The sequence below is a fragment of the Bidens hawaiensis genome, unplaced genomic scaffold (genome assembly GCF_021521415.1).
Source record: "Bidens hawaiensis isolate Kalapana, Puna unplaced genomic scaffold, B.hawaiensis_p1.1 tig00014406_1, whole genome shotgun sequence".
Classification (NCBI taxonomy): domain Eukaryota; kingdom Viridiplantae; phylum Streptophyta; class Magnoliopsida; order Asterales; family Asteraceae; genus Bidens; species Bidens hawaiensis.
Genome location: NW_027492248.1, coordinates 550641 through 568812, shown reverse-complemented (window position 1 = coordinate 568812; position 18172 = coordinate 550641). Strand labels below are relative to the sequence as shown.

Below are 18172 nucleotides of genomic sequence, written 5' to 3'. Positions count from 1 at the left end.
ATGAAGATACCGGTGTTAGAGAAGGTGATGTTTAGTGAACCATCAGTATGGGTTACAGCCACCACAGTGGCTACATTAATATCAACTCTTTACTTAGGCTTTGCTGAGATCATCGGTAATCATCTCCAGTATTCCAATTTACAAATCACTCAAACAAACCATCGGTTAAGATCTCAAGCAAAGTAGGCATGTTGACGCTCTACACGCCCGCGTTTCTAGCTGGACTTGTTTCTTTCTTCCTATTCCCTGCCGGTGATCTCAGATTCTTTCTTCTTAAATTTGCTGTCACCTTTCATTTCTTCAAAAGAGATTTAGAGGTATTTTTTATTTTATTAATTTTCTTTTTAAGGTTGGTTGATTTTATTTGATAATTATATGTTTGTATTGATCAATATCTGATTATCAGAATTCTTGTAATGGTCGTCACATACTCACATAAATGTCTTATATGATATTTACTAGATATGGTGACAACCTGCCATATATAAGAGGTTGGCATCATTTATGCATTTATATAAAATATTATTATCCAGATTTTTTAATTTTTTCTTGTATACAACTTGCAAAAATATCTGGAAATTAATTAATTTGGTCAAAACTGAAATCAAATAATGAAAAATAATGACAAAAGATCGGGTTAATTGATGCATACATGCAAGAACATGCTATTTAATTTATAAAACCACCTCATATATATAAAAAAAAGATGCAAGATATATATAAAAAGAAAAATATATATATACTTGTCTTTTAGTTTTTACTTTTATATAGTATAGCATATGTTTTACATATTTCTTTCGATACGTGTTTCAAATTTTATGTAAGTTTTCGTTTTATCTAGGTCCAATTACTTAAATGATTTTCACATTTCTATTCAAAGTTTATTATTTATTAAATCTTTATTCATTAAACATATATTGTTGTCATGGTCATTCAAATTAATTGGACAGTTGTTTATGCAATTGTTCTAATCATGATTAGATGTTGGATATGACATTTGTTATACTTAATTGAAATGTTAAGTTAATTATTAATTAAATAGCATTGCACAAATTATAACGTAGTAATGACCAATTCAAATGCTAGACATCACGCAAAGCAAAGATTAAATAATAATGATGTGTTATGACAAACATAAACGTTTCTTTATACGATTACGTATATGTTAAATGATGCACGTGATGTGTATATGTGCAGGTTTTGTTTGTTCACAACTATAGTGGCGATATGGTTCTAGGCTCAACCATTATCATCACATTGTTTTATTTTTCTGCGGCTGCGGGTTTGATCATCGTTCAATATCTGACCCTAGGACTCCCTGAACCATCAATCGACACAAAATACATCTGTTTGATCCTTTTTATATTGGGAATATTAGGAAACTTTTATCACCACACTATCCTATCCAAACTAAGGAAAAACAATGAAAAAACGTACAAGATTCCTCGAGGTGGATTGTTTAATCTCGTTACTTGCCCTCATTATCTATTTTGAAATCATTATTTTTGTTGGGATATCACTTATTGGCCAAACACCATTGGCTTTCGCAAGCACTTTTGGAGACGCTTTGTACCTAATTGCAAGAAGTTACGCGACTAGAAAATGGTACGTAAACAAGTTTGAAGATTTTTCAAAAGAAGTTATCCCGTATGTATTTTGAAAATTGTACCCAGAATTATGATCACGTGTATTTCTTTTTATGATGGAGTTGAAACAAATTTTTATAAATAAATTGTGTTTGCTCTTTGAATAATTGAAATTGTTGGTTACATATGTATTTACTTTTGTGAGCTTTTATGGTACTTTATTTGGTTAATAATATTTATGTGATAATAAAATAATCCAGTCCGGTTGACATTAGGTGTGAAAGACAAATTGTTTATAAAGTAGGTTGTAATGATATTTACATGGTAACATAAATTTAGGATATTGTCATGTCTTTCTTTAACTTTCTTTGTTGGGGGAATTGTGGAAATTGCAACTTCGATAATTCAGATATTTATGTGATAAGTTTTAGATTAAAAGTTATATTAGTTGTTCTCTAAAATACTCTAACCGAATAAAACTTCGAATGAAATTAAAAACTAGGTACGGAATTCGTGAGGAAAATGAACCAGAGAGCGACCAAATGGAATAAACGTAAAGGTTTATTTCCGAACAGTTTCTAGGTTTAGATAACTGTCATCAGTAATTATATTTTGAATTTTGAATTTCATTAATATTACCTTCATATTAAAACTTATTATGTGTTACATAATTATAAAATTCATTTTCTAGTGATAACTTTCATATTAAAAATTTTATCTTTTACCTTTTAATCTGCTCCTTGGACCACGCTAGGGGCTGCCAGCCTGCCACCCCTAAGACGCGCAACCGGGGGTGCCGCCCCTTTACCCCTGTTTGTTAGGGGTTTTGCCCCGAACATCATAACACACTAAAGCAAGCATGCACTCCGCACATCCCGAACTTGCTTAATGTTTATTATGATTACATAATTACATTGGTCGGTCAGTTAAAATTGAATTACACTAAAATATTAACAGGGGTCAATGTAGAGGCGACTCGATCCAATATAAGGGGCCCACGACTGCTATCCAAGTTATCTAAATTACCCAAATCAACCAACCAACTAGGGCTGTTCACGAACCGAACTGAACCGAACGCAGACATGCTCATACTTGGTTTGGTTTGAAAGCGAGCCGAACTGAGCGGATTGAATTTAAAGAAACGAGCGATATCTTTATGCTTGAACTTGGTTTGGTTTTGAAACTGAATGGCTTGGTTCGGTTTGGTTTTGCTTGATTTCGTACAAAGTTTCCAATTTTAAATTTCTAAAACTTCAAAATATCATTAATTCAAGACGTTTAACTCAAAATTATCTAAACTTTCACCTTTAAAATGTATAAAACTCAAAGTTAACAACAAAACATATATAAAACGAGCGACTATGGTTTAAAATTGGACTTTGAATTCAACACAAAAGAGGGAAATTTAAAACTTTTAAAAAATAGTATACTTTTATATATATACATAAAGTTTATATATAAAACTAATAAATAAAAAATAATTCGAGCAAAACGAACCAAACCAAACCGAGCGAGGCTTTGCTCGTGCTTGGATTGTTTTTAATCCGAACCGAGCCGAATGACTCACTTACAAACCGAGCCTAAATCAGACGAGCATTTTTCGAGCGAATGACGAACGAGCGGCGAGCAGTTTGGACAGCCGTACAACCAACCATCAAAGGAGACCTTATGAAATTAACCTAAAAGTACCGGAATGACCCGACCCGAAAAGGAGAGAGTTCAGATGATAATAATTAATAAATGCGATTAAGGTTTTCAAATACGGGCCAGAGATGGGCCACTGGTGAGCTTTATTGGGCTCGTCAATTATCAGTTTATCAAATCATTTATCAGATCGTACAACAAAATTTTGCATGCATAAGTCGTCATCATCATCATCATATATATATATATATATATATAACCTTTGGATGAAACGAGAGAGAAACTGAGACGAATTTGATGGTCAGAAATTCGTGTATGACAGACAACAGACAGACTACAACAGATCCGATTTCATCGGCTACTTAATTATTGATTGAACGAACCATGTCATTTCCACAAACACCAGAGAGAAATTGAATTGATGATGAATTTATTAGTATTCTGTTAATTAAGCTGCATTGCAATGATTTAGACAGATAGATTCATCCGGATTAACCTAGGGTTTCCTTCACCTTTTCGAAATGGTACGTAGGTGCATTCTGTTTTTTTATGATCATACTCGGTATATATATAATATATATGAACTATAATCATATGTTTATAATATTAACCGCGCCCTAAATTAGGGCTATGATTGTCAATTGTAATGTTATTAGAATATTATGCAAAATTCAATTAACACACACATTCTGTTTTGAACAAGTTTATAGGTTATTCCCACACCATATAGGTTACTTAGACACCATATGCATCTATGCGGCTCGTATAGGGGCTATACGAGTCGTATAGGTGCAAAATTTTGTCCTTTTGTGTTGGAGAGTATCAGGTTTTTGAAGTCTAGACGGCTCGTATAGGGGCTATACGACCCATATAGACTGGAAAAGCTGTCATCCGTACTTTAGTTAGCCATGTGAGGGCTATACGACTCGTATAGCCCCTATACGAACCGTATAGAGTTGTTAACACACCATGGGGGTGGTGTTTGAATATAACGAATTAACGACCGTATAGAGCTCTAGTATATATGCATTTTTATTGGCAAGATGGTTTCTGTTTGCTGTTATGGTGCTCACTAGGTGGAGATTTATGCAAACACGCATCACCCGTCTGATTATCTGTTCATTGATGATTGATGCATCGTTATGTGTAAATAGATGCATCATTATGCGCATTCATGTGTAAATAGTACTGTAATTTATTGACTAACTTATTTGTTCAACAGAGCTCTTTGGTGAATATCATAGTAGGATCCCATGTCTGGGTTGAAGATCCAGGCAAAGCGTGGATCGATGGGCAAGTTACAAAGATTACTGCCCAAGAAGCTGAGATCGAGACTCCTGACCTCAAAAAGGTTAGCAATTCATATTTTTTTTTACTTTTTGATGATGTTTAAGTTAATATCAACAATTGATTGCACGCATTTTGTTATGGTTATCTTTTAGGTTAAAGTGAAGTTATCAAATATATATCCAAAGGATAATGAAGCTCCAGCTGGCGGTGTTGATGACATGACAAAACTATCATATTTGCATGAGCCTGGAGTCCTGCAGAACTTAAGAACCAGATATGAACTCAATGAAATTTATGTAGGTTACCTTTTTCTCATGTTGGAATATATAATTACTTTGTTTGATCCTAACATGTTTCAAAACCATTGCAGACGTACACTGGAAATATTCTAATTGCAATAAACCCGTTCCAAAAGTTACCTCATTTGTATGATCGTCATATGATGGAAGAATATAAGGGAGCACCGTTTGGTGAACTGAGTCCCCATGTGTTTGCAGTTGCTGATGCGTCTTACAGGTCTGTTGGTTTTTGAGTGACTATGCAATAATTTTGGCATTTTTCAACATATAATATAATCTTCAATGAAATTAGGGCTATGATTAAGGAGGGTACAAGCAATTCCATTCTTGTTAGTGGTGAAAGTGGAGCAGGTAAAACAGAGACAACCAAAATGCTTATGCAGTACTTAGCCTATTTGGGTGGCCGGAAAGCTACTGAAGGGCGCACAGTTGAACAACAAGTTCTCGAAGTATGATACATGACGTATAGTTCTATATTAACACTACTTAATTATTCTGGAATAGTGTAATTTATGGAACTTGGCATATATATACTCACATAAATATATACATGTACATGTATAGAAGTACATATATGCCATATGTATATATGTGTATATAGAACCAGGAATGCGTGCAGGATCAAATAAGAACAGAAGTAATGGTATGAACAGAAGTAAGTAATCCAAGTTTTGAAATGGAGTCATATAAATTGACAAATTCACATTTTTTATTTGCTCATCCGGATGCATCTATGAGTTTGTTGACTTCCTCTGATGGAAAATGTTTCATAAAATGATCAAACACTACATAGTGAATTATTCGACTTGTAGGATTTGGATTAAAAAAAATGACGGATTCTTAGTTTCTTACTGTTCTCATATGTATTTATGTTCATATTGGACCCTTACCCTGCATGCATATGTATATATGTATATGTATTTTATGTAAAAAATATAAAATACGTGTGTGTATTTGTGTGCGTGCGCATTATATATACATATCATTATATCATTCTGATTAAGCTTGTGTCACCACTGTGAGTGCAGTCAAATCCAGTTCTTGAAGCCTTTGGCAATGCAAAGACTGTTAGAAATAACAATTCCAGGTGATTGCTTCATTTTATCAGGCTTCAAATTTTACATTTTTAGATCCAGGACCCGTAAGGGGAACGGATCCGTGTTTCTTCAGCATTGTTTTAATATATATTGTTAAGCAGCAAGCCAGTAGTAGACATAGTAGCTTCCATAAAGAGACAATTAAATACCTTTTGTGTTCAATAGATTTCAATTAGAGACAACAAATGGGTCAAACGGGTTACAAGTTTTCTGAAGTTCATACAACTTATATGGCCACCTCTAGTTTCATTCAAAAAACAAGTCACATTTATGTTACCCTTTCATTCTTCAAATTTAACATCAAAATTCTGTTGTCTTCATAATGTTTCAGTCGTTTTGGAAAATTTGTTGAAATCCAATTTGATAAGCACGGGAGAATATCAGGAGCAGCCATCAGGACCTATCTTCTAGAAAGGTCTCGTGTTTGCCAAATAAATGACCCTGAGCGCAACTATCACTGCTTTTACCTTTTATGTGCAGCACCACAAGAGGTATCCTTTTTTTTTCAAACTAAACTGTTAGCAAAATAATTTTCTCACCTGACATTATATATTCTTCTTTAATCAGGAAATTGAGAAATATCAGTTGGGAAACCCAAAATCTTTTCATTATCTTAACCAGTCAAAATGCTATGAACTGGTTGATATAAATGATGCCCATGAATATCTTGCCACTAGGAGAGCTATGGATATTGTTGGAATTAGCAAAGAAGAGCAGGTATTTCCCTCAAAAGTTTCTTCTTTTTCATAAACTTAGAGGTGGCCGTTTTGACCCGTCTATGAGTACACTGGTTTATTTTGGTTAAATTGATAAACTTTTGAACCAACTAGAATGAAAACAGGTCAAATGGGGTTTAATTTAACAATAATTCAAGCTTGTAGACAAACCGAATGAACACGGACGGAGCATGTTCGTGTTTTGGTTGCTAACAATATAAATGGACGGTTTGGGAACGTAACGAACATAAATGAACATAGATGAGTGAATATAACAGAGCTAAGACCAATTAAAAGTAAATGTGAACAACAATGTGATGGGTTTTAAAGGTTATTAAAACTAGTCTATGTTGTAATGGGCCTAAAAATTTAAAGAGTATATTAACTAATGTAAAAGAATGAACTTAAAAACAAATCTTAATGAACATAACGAATGAATGTAAACAACACTCACGAACATAAATGAACGAACGATACATTTGTTCATGTTTGTTCATTTAACTAAATGAACAAAAATTTTCGTTCGTTTTTTAAATAAGCGAACATAAATGAACTTTCAGCAAGAACGGCTCGTTGTACGTTCAGTTCATTTACAAGCCTTAGAATATGAACTAAAATGGAAACACGCTCAAATGAGTGAAACTCACCGAGAGTGTATTAAAATGCATAAAACCTCCTAAATCATTTTAATATGAAACTTTGATTGCGTTGTAATAATATGTTTTTTAACGCCATGTAACACTCTCACAGGAAGCTATTTTTAGAGTTACTGCTGCTATTCTTCATCTTGGCAATGTTGAATTCGCCAAAGGGAAAGATGCTGATTCTTCAGTTTTAAAAGACGACAGGGCTAAATTTCATTTAAAAATGACTGCAGAACTTCTTAGGTATATATATCTTTTTTGAAATTCTTTGAAAATTTGTTAGTTTTATAACTATTTTTCGTTAGGTGTGGTTCTGCGGGTTTGGAAGATGCATTGTGTAAACGAGTGATGATAACTCCCGAAGAAGTTATAAAAAGAAGTCTTGACCCTCTTAGTGCAGCAGTCAGCAGGGATGGGCTAGCTAAAACAATATATACCAGATTATTTGATTGGTATGAAGCTGTTAAACAGAATAGAGGTAGAAAAATGGGTGTGTTGACTTGACTGGTTGGGTAATGGGTCAAAACATGTGGTCAACAGAATATGCAATTTTCATCAGAAAACTTCTTTGATAAATTTCAAATGCAAATGACGTTTGTATTGAGATATTTGCAGGCTAGTGGATAAAATCAATGTCTCAATTGGACAAGATCGCAACTCAAAAAATCTGATTGGGGTCCTTGATATATATGGCTTTGAAAGCTTCAAGAACAACAGGTGACAACCAGATATATATTTCATGTTCCAGATGCTATATATCGGGAAAGTTCAAGTAAATTTTATTTTACATATACTTTTTAACAAACATTAAAGTGCAGCTTTGAGCAGTTTTGCATTAACTTCACAAATGAGAAACTGCAGCAACACTTTAATCAGCATGTGTTTAAGATGGAGCAAGAAGAATATACAAAAGAGGCTATTAATTGGAGTTACATTGAATTTGTTGATAACCAAGATGTTTTAGATCTCATTGAAAAGGTATTACCAATTTCAGTTGCATTTACCCATTCGTGGCTGCAAATATGCATACATATATGCATAGAGATGTATCTATATGTGTGTATGCATATGCAGCACTAGTTTTTTGTTAAAATATCTTCACTCTTGATCCAACACGAACACGTGGCATTCCTTTCTACTTCTCTATAGTGCAAAGTAATTTTAAACATTACAAACTCTATTTCAATATCTGCAATCAGTGTTCTAAAAGGGCAAGGTCTGCAAACAGTCTAGTTTTAATATTTTATATTTTATAGGTATATAGAATTGTAGTTTTATTTCTACAACTAATAATAAAAGTACTTATAACAATGTATCTACTGGATATAAAACGCGTTTATTAATGTTTTGTGAACTACATAACTCTATGAAGATGTATTTGTATCACAGAAACCTGGTGGAATCATTGCTCTCCTTGATGAGGCTTGGTAAGTATTCCTTTCTTTAAATTTTGTAATTTAATTATAAATAAAGCGGTTGTTAACAAATCATAGAGGTGGCAATTTCGGCCCATTTACTTATCAATGAGTCAATTTGGGTTGTATTTTTATAAAATGATTGAACGAGTTAAAATTCTCCCAAAGAATGTTTTTGTAATGCATACAACCTCTTCATGTTTTTGTTAAACCTTTAGATTGTTGTGTGATAGTATTGCTTTCGCAATCATTACTAAAACTTCAATTTTTTTATAAAAATCATAGAAAAGGGAAAAACAGTTGTTTGATCGTCAACCCAGTCTGAATCGTTTTGAGCGTAACAAAATATGACTTGCTCAAACCAAATCCATCTTGACCCCGACCTGCCCATATTGCTACCTCAGTTTATAACCATGGCTTATAACAGTCATTAAATCTCACTTCTGTATCTTTTACCTTTAGTATGTTCCCAAAGTCTACACATGAAACATTTTCAAACAAGCTTTATCAGACCTTCAGAAATCACAAACGCTTTGTGAAGCCCAAGCTGTCACGTACGGATTTCACAATTGGACATTATGCTGGAGAGGTATGTGTTTTAGTGAGACATATTGCTAATAAATGTAAACCCATGCATCTTAATTGTACTCTTCTAATTGTAACTTCAGGTCCAATATCAATCCAATCAATTTCTTGACAAAAATAAAGACTATGTGGTCCCTGAACACCAAGACCTGTTGGGTGATTCCAGGTGTGCCTTTGTATCTGGTCTTTTCCCTCCAGTTGCTGAAGAATCTCCCAAATCTTCCAAGTTTTCTTCAATCGGGTCTCGTTTTAAGGTACCGTTACTTATATAAACATGTATCAAGCCCTCTATATGTGTATGAACAATGTTGATTCGCTGAATGGGTACATACATTCAAGAGAGTGGAGTTTATTCAATATTATTTTAAGTATAATTGTTAAAAGCCCTCGCTTCTTGCGCATAGGTCCATTTTCCAGGCGAGGCCTATGCTCCTTGAGTGCGGCTAGCACCTTTGATAACTATGATGTTAAGCTACATGTTTCTGTGCGCTAACATGCAACTAATTGATGCAGTTGCAATTGCAACAACTGATGGAGACACTAAACGCAACACAACCTCATTATATTAGATGTGTAAAACCAAATAATCAACTCAAACCCGCCATATTTGAGAATCCCAACGTCTTGCAACAGTTACGCTGTGGGGTGAGCACACAAATTATATTTCCCTTTTGTCTCTTACTGCTTATTTTATCAGTTTCATTTATAGCTAATTGTATGTGACTATTATATAGGGTGTCTTAGAAGCTATCAGAATCAGTTGTGCTGGTTATCCTACTCGTCGTCCTTTCTATGAATTTATAAACAGATTTGGACTTCTTTGCCCTGAAGCCTTAAAAGGATGGTAGATCTTTCCTTCACCCTCAAATGTAACACTAAATTATATCCAGTTTTTTACATGTAAATTTGAGATATTTTACATTCTTAAAACATTTCCTTACTGTCTCAATCAGCTTTGATGAAAAGGTTGCATGTGAAAAGATTCTAGAAAAGAAGGGAATTAAAGGCTATCAGGTATTATACACACACACACACACACACACACACACACACACATATATATATATATAGGGTGCAGTTCCAACAAAAACCACCATTAACTTGAAAACCATGACACACACACACACATTTGTTTTGGCAAAGTTTAATAACATATAAAAAGAATTAAAAAAAATTATGGTTTTAAAGTGGTTTTTGTTAAGTTTTCAAGTATGTGAATGAATCTTGATAATCACATTATCTTTTATACAGGTCGGTAAGACAAAGGTTTTCCTGAGAGCTGGACAGATGGCGGAATTAGATGCAAGGAGAACTGAAGTCCTAAGTAGGGCAGCGCAAATTATTCAAAGGCGAATGCTAACTTATATTGCTCACAAACAGTTCATTGAAACTCGAAAGGGTTCAATTGTCATGCAATCTTTTTGTCGAGGTGAAACTCTTACTACTTAATCTTAGAGGTGGAATATGGGTCAAGTCACATGGGCTGGGTTCAGGTCAAAACAATTAATTCTTTAGTATGGGCCGAAACGGTTCAGTTCAGATTGGGTTGACGTGACACACTTGGTTAGCAGAATGCCAGTTTTACCTTCCATTTAAGACACCATTGACTAGGAAAACTTGCATTTTTATAAGTGATTATTGTGTCCCTTATGGTTTAAAAAATATATTATATCATTATATCTTTCATGGAAAATAAATTATCTTAATTTATGCATCAGAAATACATTTTGGACAGTTTTCAACCAGGCAGACAAGTTTTCTTTTAAGTTAACTTTTGTCGGTACACGTTTGATCCGTTAGAGAGAAAATATAAACCAATTCTATCCATTTACACGTTGATGGTTGCGATCTTCAAATTTGTTTCAATAATAATATGATCTTTACTTGATCAACTCTCATATTTCGTTGTCATCTTTAAAATTAGTCTTAAAAGATTCCAATTGCTTGAAATATTATTCAAACTGTACACGTGTAACTCCAATGACTTTTAGGTAGGTTGGCTGTCAAACGTTTTGAAGACCTGAGAAGAATAGCAGCTGCAATAAGAATAGAGAAAAACTTTCGTAAATACCACGCGTCGAAGGTCTACAGTAAGCTCCGTGTGTCAGCGCTTAGGGTGCAAACAGCCATACGTGCATTGAAGGCCCGTAAGGAGTTCCAATTAAATAAACTAACTAAAGCCGCAATTATGGTGCAGGTTAGTTTAATAATACTGGCATACATTTAACTATTCATTTTCTATAGTAGCAAATGGGCGGGTTGGGTTATGGGCCAAACTAGATTCTGGTCAAATGGAAAGGTTTTTTATATCAGGCCAGGCCTATCTGCAAACACGTTTTTATCTTTTACTTTATTGAGTTTTGAATAAGAATGATTGAGGATGGTTTTATGCATTTTCGGTGGCATTCGATTTTTGGTGATTTTGATGGCATTTTCGATGACTTGCGAACATTTTTGTCTTACTTTCACGGATTGATACAAATAATTAATTCTTTTGAACATTATGGCAGTTAATAAAATTTTTGGTGATTTTCGACTGGTTTCCGGTTTAACAGTTATTTCTAAGTTTGATTGCTTTCAGTTGAGGCAAAGTATTATTGAAATCATCCACTTTACCCACAAAGCGTAGAAAGTGATGCATGTAATTTTGCAACTTATCAGTTATGTATGTATATATATATATATATATATATATATATATATATATATATATATATTCTAAGGTCAATTTTTTTCCAGTCTCGATGGCGTGGTCGTAGATGTTATTCATACCATAAAAGGCTAAAGAAGGGAGCCATTGTTACACAATGCAGATGGAGGGGGATAAAGGCAAGGAGGGAGTTACGAAGACTTAAACAGGTCGGTTTCAGTATTTGTCTACATTCTAAATTAAAAGAATTTAGTTTCACGAGTCATTTTTCTGGTATAAATTATATATGAACTTGTCTTGCTTTTCTGCATGAACTAAAGCAAGCAGGTTTCCTTAAAGAAGCGAAAGATAAACTTGAGAAACAATTGGAGGATCTAACATGGCGTTTACAGTTGGAAAAACGCTTAAGGGTAAGTATTGATATTATAAATACTTGTGTATCAAATATGACTAATAAAAAGTCTATTATTTTAATAAGTGATTTTGGAGGTTTTAAGCTTTAGAAATACACTATGGGAAACATTGACAAATTATTATTATAATTAACATGTACAAATGAGTGAATGACTAATGTTGAGCTTATATCTCCAGACCGATTTAGAAGAAGCGAAAGCCAGTGAGGCTAACAAATTTAGAAATTCTTTAGAAGCTTTGCAAAAAAAACTCGATGAAGCAAATGCAACAATAATCAAGGAAAAAGAGGCAGCGAGGAAAGCTATTAAAGAAGCACCTCCTGTTATTCAACAGAAAGAAGTAATCATTGAAGATACTAAAAGAATTGAAGCCCTCACTAAACAAGTCAATGATTTAAAGGTAAGTTACTCAAATAAAGTATCCCCTTGCTGTTTTTTTTATATTTATTTTTATGTTGTTGTTAAGATCATGAAATGCGCCATTTTTTCCATGCAGGCGGCATTAGCAGCTGAAAAGGAAAATTCTGCTAATTTAGAAAAGAAATATGCTCAATCTCAAGATCGTAGTGAAGATCTATTTAGAAAGTTGGAAGATTCAGAAGATAAAATACAACAATTACAAGATTGTGTGAGCAGGTTAGTGGATTCATTCTTGACTTTTCCTTTTCGTTTCAGAATTCAAAATTTTATTTTCTTTAGATTGATATGGTTCGACTACTGCAGACAACAATATATACAACTTCTGCTGACTTGGGCAATTTATATGTCTGAATAGGCGATGTGGCATCCACATCAGCCTAATGTTAACAAAGCACCCACTTATTAATATATTTGTAAAGTAGTATTTACACCAACCAATGTTTTGAATATGCAAATTTACACCGTTTATCAAGATAAACTGCATGTTCTTGTAAACATCACTGAGTCTTTACTTTTGTTATGTTCTGTCACATTTACTGTTATTTTCTTATCCTACATAGGCTGGAAGAGAAACTACAGAATATAGATTCAGAAAATAAAGTTTTCCGCCAACAAGCTGTGTCAATGACACCTAATAAGTTTCTCTTGCGTTCCAAATCTATCCTTCAGGTATTTATATTCAGAAATTCACTCATCAAATGTGTCATAATAATGCCAATTCTGAAAAGTTCATCTCATTCATATGAAAACATGTTAGTTTGGGTTAAATTTTGTTGGCAATAAGTCAAACAGGTAAAATAGTTTATACTTGCTATAAAGAAAATGAGTCAAAACTCACACAGGTCAAGAGAGTGGAAAGTCTCCTAAAGTGTATTTATATGCTTACAACCTCCTAAATCCTTTTATATAAAATCAATCATGTTAATATTATCTAATGTGGTAATTATTTATCTCAAAGATTCTGGACAGAAAAATGTTTGGGGGACAACCCAATCTGTTTGACCGCACTTAGAAGTTACTCCTTCTGACCAGTTAACCTGATTTAACCCATTCATATGAAAACGAGTTAATGTACTAAACTTTATTGATAAATGGTCAAACGGGACAGGGTGCAATATAGAACATATATTTCAGTACTTTAATAATACTATTTTTACAATAATACAATCATATTTAATGGATTTCCATCTTTCAATCTTTTTGCAGAGGTCCGAGAGCGGTCATTTATATACAGACGCAAAGCCACCTCTTGTATTGTTTCTCTTAAACACAGTTCTGAATGCATAAAATGTATATTTTTAGCCGTTTCTTTTAATTGTTGTCTTATTTGAATTTAGGAACTACATAGCATGTCAATGAACCAAAGGGATCTTTCAGAGCTGGACGACAAACCACAAAAATCACTTAATGAAAAACAAGTAGAGAATCAAGAATTGCTTATCAAATGCATTGCACAAGGTATAGGATTTGCAGGAAACAGACCGCTTGCAGCTTGTATTATTTACAAATGCCTTCTGCAATGGAGATCTTTTGAAGTTGAAAGAACATCTGTTTTTGACCGCATCATCCAGACCATCGGTCAAGCAATTGAGGTTCTAACTATTCCCAAACATATTAATAATCATATTTAAATTTTCCACTCTTTTTGGTATTTCTTAGAGGTAACAAAATGAGTCCAAACATGTTTTCGTACCTGTCGGTTTGACTCGTCACACTTTTTATCCAAAAACTTCAAAATTGATACCATATCGTAGGGTGAATTACAGAAATCGTCCCTGTTGTTCAGTAAAACTTATAAAAAAATTAAGACAGTGAAGTAGATGCAGGATTTTATCACACTACATAGACAATTTCAGCGATTTTAAACTCGTTTGACCTATTTCCTTTTAAATCTAGTTTGTTTAATGTATTCGTTTGACCCGTTAGATATAGACCATAACCGAAAATCGGCCCATTGATAAGTGATTGGGTTGTACTTATGTTTGCAACTGTTTTGTGCTAAAATGTCTTTTTGTGTTTTTTTACAAAAGAAATCCCAGGATAATAATGACATATTGGCTTATTGGTTGTCGAATGCATCAACTCTATTGCTTCTACTTCAACGCACTCTGAAAGCAAGTGGCGTGACAGCTGGACTAGGCCCACAACGCCGTCGATCATCAGCTACTCTTTTTGGGAGGGCCAATACTGTAATTTCACGAGTTTTCTTTAACTTCTATTTTCTATACGGACATAATGGGTAGATTGGATAACGGGTTACTTAAACAATAATATGATTTTTGAATAAATGATGTGTGTCGTTGCATTAAATACCAACATACTATCGGTTTTGTCTCGTTTTAGTCAATGTGCTTATTCTTTTGTACATTTGCATAGTATTTTTGCCCCGTTTGGGTCATCATCAAAATACCCTATAATGACCTAAACATGACAAAAATACGTATTTTATTGACTTAAATGTACAAAATGGGTACAATGACTAAAACAGAAAAAAGTTGTATGATTTCATAAATAATATCATTTCTCTTCTCAATAAAATGATTTAGGTATACATTTAAAATACACTTTGAACAACTTTTGGATTTTGACCCATTTGATTTTACTTGTTTGACCCGTTACATAACTCAAATTGTCATGTTGGTTACTTTTATGATTTGGTTAAAGGGTGTTTGTTTATTTCTTGTTAGAGTTTTCGTGGAACTCCTCCAGGAGTGAATCTTTCTTTCGTTAATGGAAGTTTGAGTGCATTAGATGCCGTAAGCCAAGTAGAAGCCAAATATCCTGCTTTGCTTTTCAAGCAACAACTTACCGCATATGTTGAAAAAATATATGGAATGATCCGAGATAATTTAAAAAAAGAAATATCTCCATTGCTTGGCATGTGTATTCAGGTAATCTCATCTCTTTTTCTTTTAATTTTAACTTAAATGTGCAGAACTGCAACATACTTTCACGTTTATATCATTAATGTCAATGTTTAACATGTTTCTGGTTAAATGCTGATGTGGTGCCATCCAAGTATGTATCTTGTCACATTTAACCTATAACATGCTGACATTCTTTCAAATTTTAATGGCATTTTCATCATTTGACATTCTTTCGTGAAATTTTTCCAACCAATTTAGTGCAAAACATGTAGGATGAAGACAATGTAGGTTGCTATTTTACAAAATTAACCCTTTTATTTTATGTTAATAGTTTTGTTGTGCTAATTTATGTATTAATCAAAGGCACCAAGAACTTCCAGAGCAAGCCTAGTAAAGGGAACATCACATCCGGTTAATAACGCAGCTCAACTAGCTTTGATTGCTCATTGGCAAGGAATTGTGAAGAGCCTTGGAGATTTCTTGAACACTTTAAAAACAAATCATGTTAGTGAAACTTCCTTTTATTTACTAGCTGTTAGATGTACTTTAAGACTTTGTTTATTTAGTGGTAGCTTATCTACATGTCTGATTTTGTTGATAATTTTAGGTACCACCATTTTTGGTCCGGAAAATTTTCACACAAATATTTTCATTCATCAATGTTCAATTGTTTAACAGGTATACTTGATGCCTAGATTGTATATGTATATTTTTGTGTATCCATATGAACATATGATGATATGAATATAATTTTGATTTTTTGTTACTTCTGGTTGCAGTCTTCTTTTGAGACGTGAATGCTGCTCGTTCAGCAACGGTGAGTATGTGAAATCAGGACTTGCTGAGTTAAAAGACTGGTGTTACAATGCAACCGATGAGGTATTTTTTAAAGTCTTGTAATTTCTTGTTGTTTGATACAAACGGGCCTGGGCCTGGATTTCAAGATTTAACTTGTTTTAGTTTAAAACATTTTTCTAACTATAATCTGAAATTAAATATATTAAGAAAAGTTTAGGATCGGCTGGGACCAATGGGCCTGAATCAGTCCCTTTTCCACGCACATGACCGGGGCTGGGCCTAGGCCTAGGCCCAAGCTCGATCTTTGTGCACCTCTACTATCTTGCTAAACAAAAATTACTGCAGTATGCAGGTTCTGCGTGGGAAGAACTTAAGCATATACGACAGGCTATTAGGTTTTTGGTAAATAATCATCTTATTTTTATAGAACTTGTTATTTTATTGAGACGATTCACAAAATAAATCAAATATTTGTAATTCAATTCAGGTAATTCATCAAAAGCCGAAGAAAACCCTGGAGGAAATAAGTCGTGGCCTGTGTCCCGTGAGTGACATGCTATAAAAAAATCTAATTTATTTACATTACAGTTTTACGTGCGTCTTTAGTTGTCATTTTCTATTTTGTTTTACAGGTTCTTAGTGTACAACAGTTGTACCGGATCAGTACAATGTATTGGGATGACAAATATGGCACACATAGTGTGTCCCCGGATGTAAGTTTATATAGATGTTACAAGTGAAATTTTTGACCCGCCAAATGGGTCAATTGGGGTTGTGCTTTATCTCAAACGGGCCAAAATTCACTTTAACCTGTTTTTAATATAGTAACCTCCTAAATAGATTTCTTTGTAATCATGTTATTTATGAAAATGGATAAGATGGTGTTTCAGGTCAACCCGCGCAGGCCCGTTTCAGCATATACAAAAAAATATGTTCATTTTAACCCGAGCATGTTACAACGTTACCCAACCGCCAATCTTGGTTGATTTGGGCTGTTTCGCCTGATTGCTCATATACGGGTCGATTTGGGTTATGAGTTATCTCAAGCAAAACTCATTATTCCAGTAATATTATTTTTGTAATAATATATTGTTATGTAACTGTTGATATTATGTTATAGGTTATATCCAGCATGAGGGTTATGATGACGGAAGAAAATAATGCAATAAGCAATTCTTTCCTTTTGGATGATGATTCCAGGTTATTTTCTCGTATTTAAAAGCATCTTCTTCATGTATATTTATATTTACCGTCTGGCCCGCTTGAGGTGGCAAAATGGGCGGGCCAGCCATGTGGGGTAATGTGTCAGGTCGAGTTGGGCTGGAACTGTAGCATCATTCCATTTTCGAGTAATATCGAGATTCTGAAACTTTTTGTTAATTTTTTTCATGATTATATTTTTACAGCATACCATTTTCCGTTGATGATATATCAAAGTCAATGGAACAAATTGAAATCACAGATGTTGAACCGCCACCTTTAATCCGTGAGAACTCCGGTTTTAGCTTTTTGTTGCCACAAGCCGACTAACTGTTGTTTTTACTCATTTGGCCTTAATCCTTCTCGGGTGCTCATTCTCGTTCAATAACAGAAGAACAAGTGTGAAGAAACCCCCCATCTCGGGTACCAATCTGGGCTCGAATTAGCCCTTTTTTGGTCCCACAGCAATAATCATGTATATCTATATCGTATTTTGTATAACTAAATATGTTGTTTCTTGTAAAAACTGTATAGTCAAGATTTCATAT

The 18172-nt window shown here is 33.8% G+C and overlaps 2 pseudogenes across 1 annotated transcript; both read left to right on the top strand.

Annotated features, from left to right (window-relative positions):
* Positions 1-1660, top strand: LOC143546636 (steroid 5-alpha-reductase DET2-like; annotated as a pseudogene). The gene is made up of 2 exons (XR_013137622.1): positions 1-317; positions 1198-1660. The product of XR_013137622.1 is annotated as a steroid 5-alpha-reductase DET2-like (transcript).
* A 3224-nt stretch (positions 1661-4884) lies between these two features.
* LOC143546649 (myosin-11-like) lies at positions 4885-18081 on the top strand (annotated as a pseudogene).
* Positions 18082-18172: the final 91 nt, after the last annotated feature.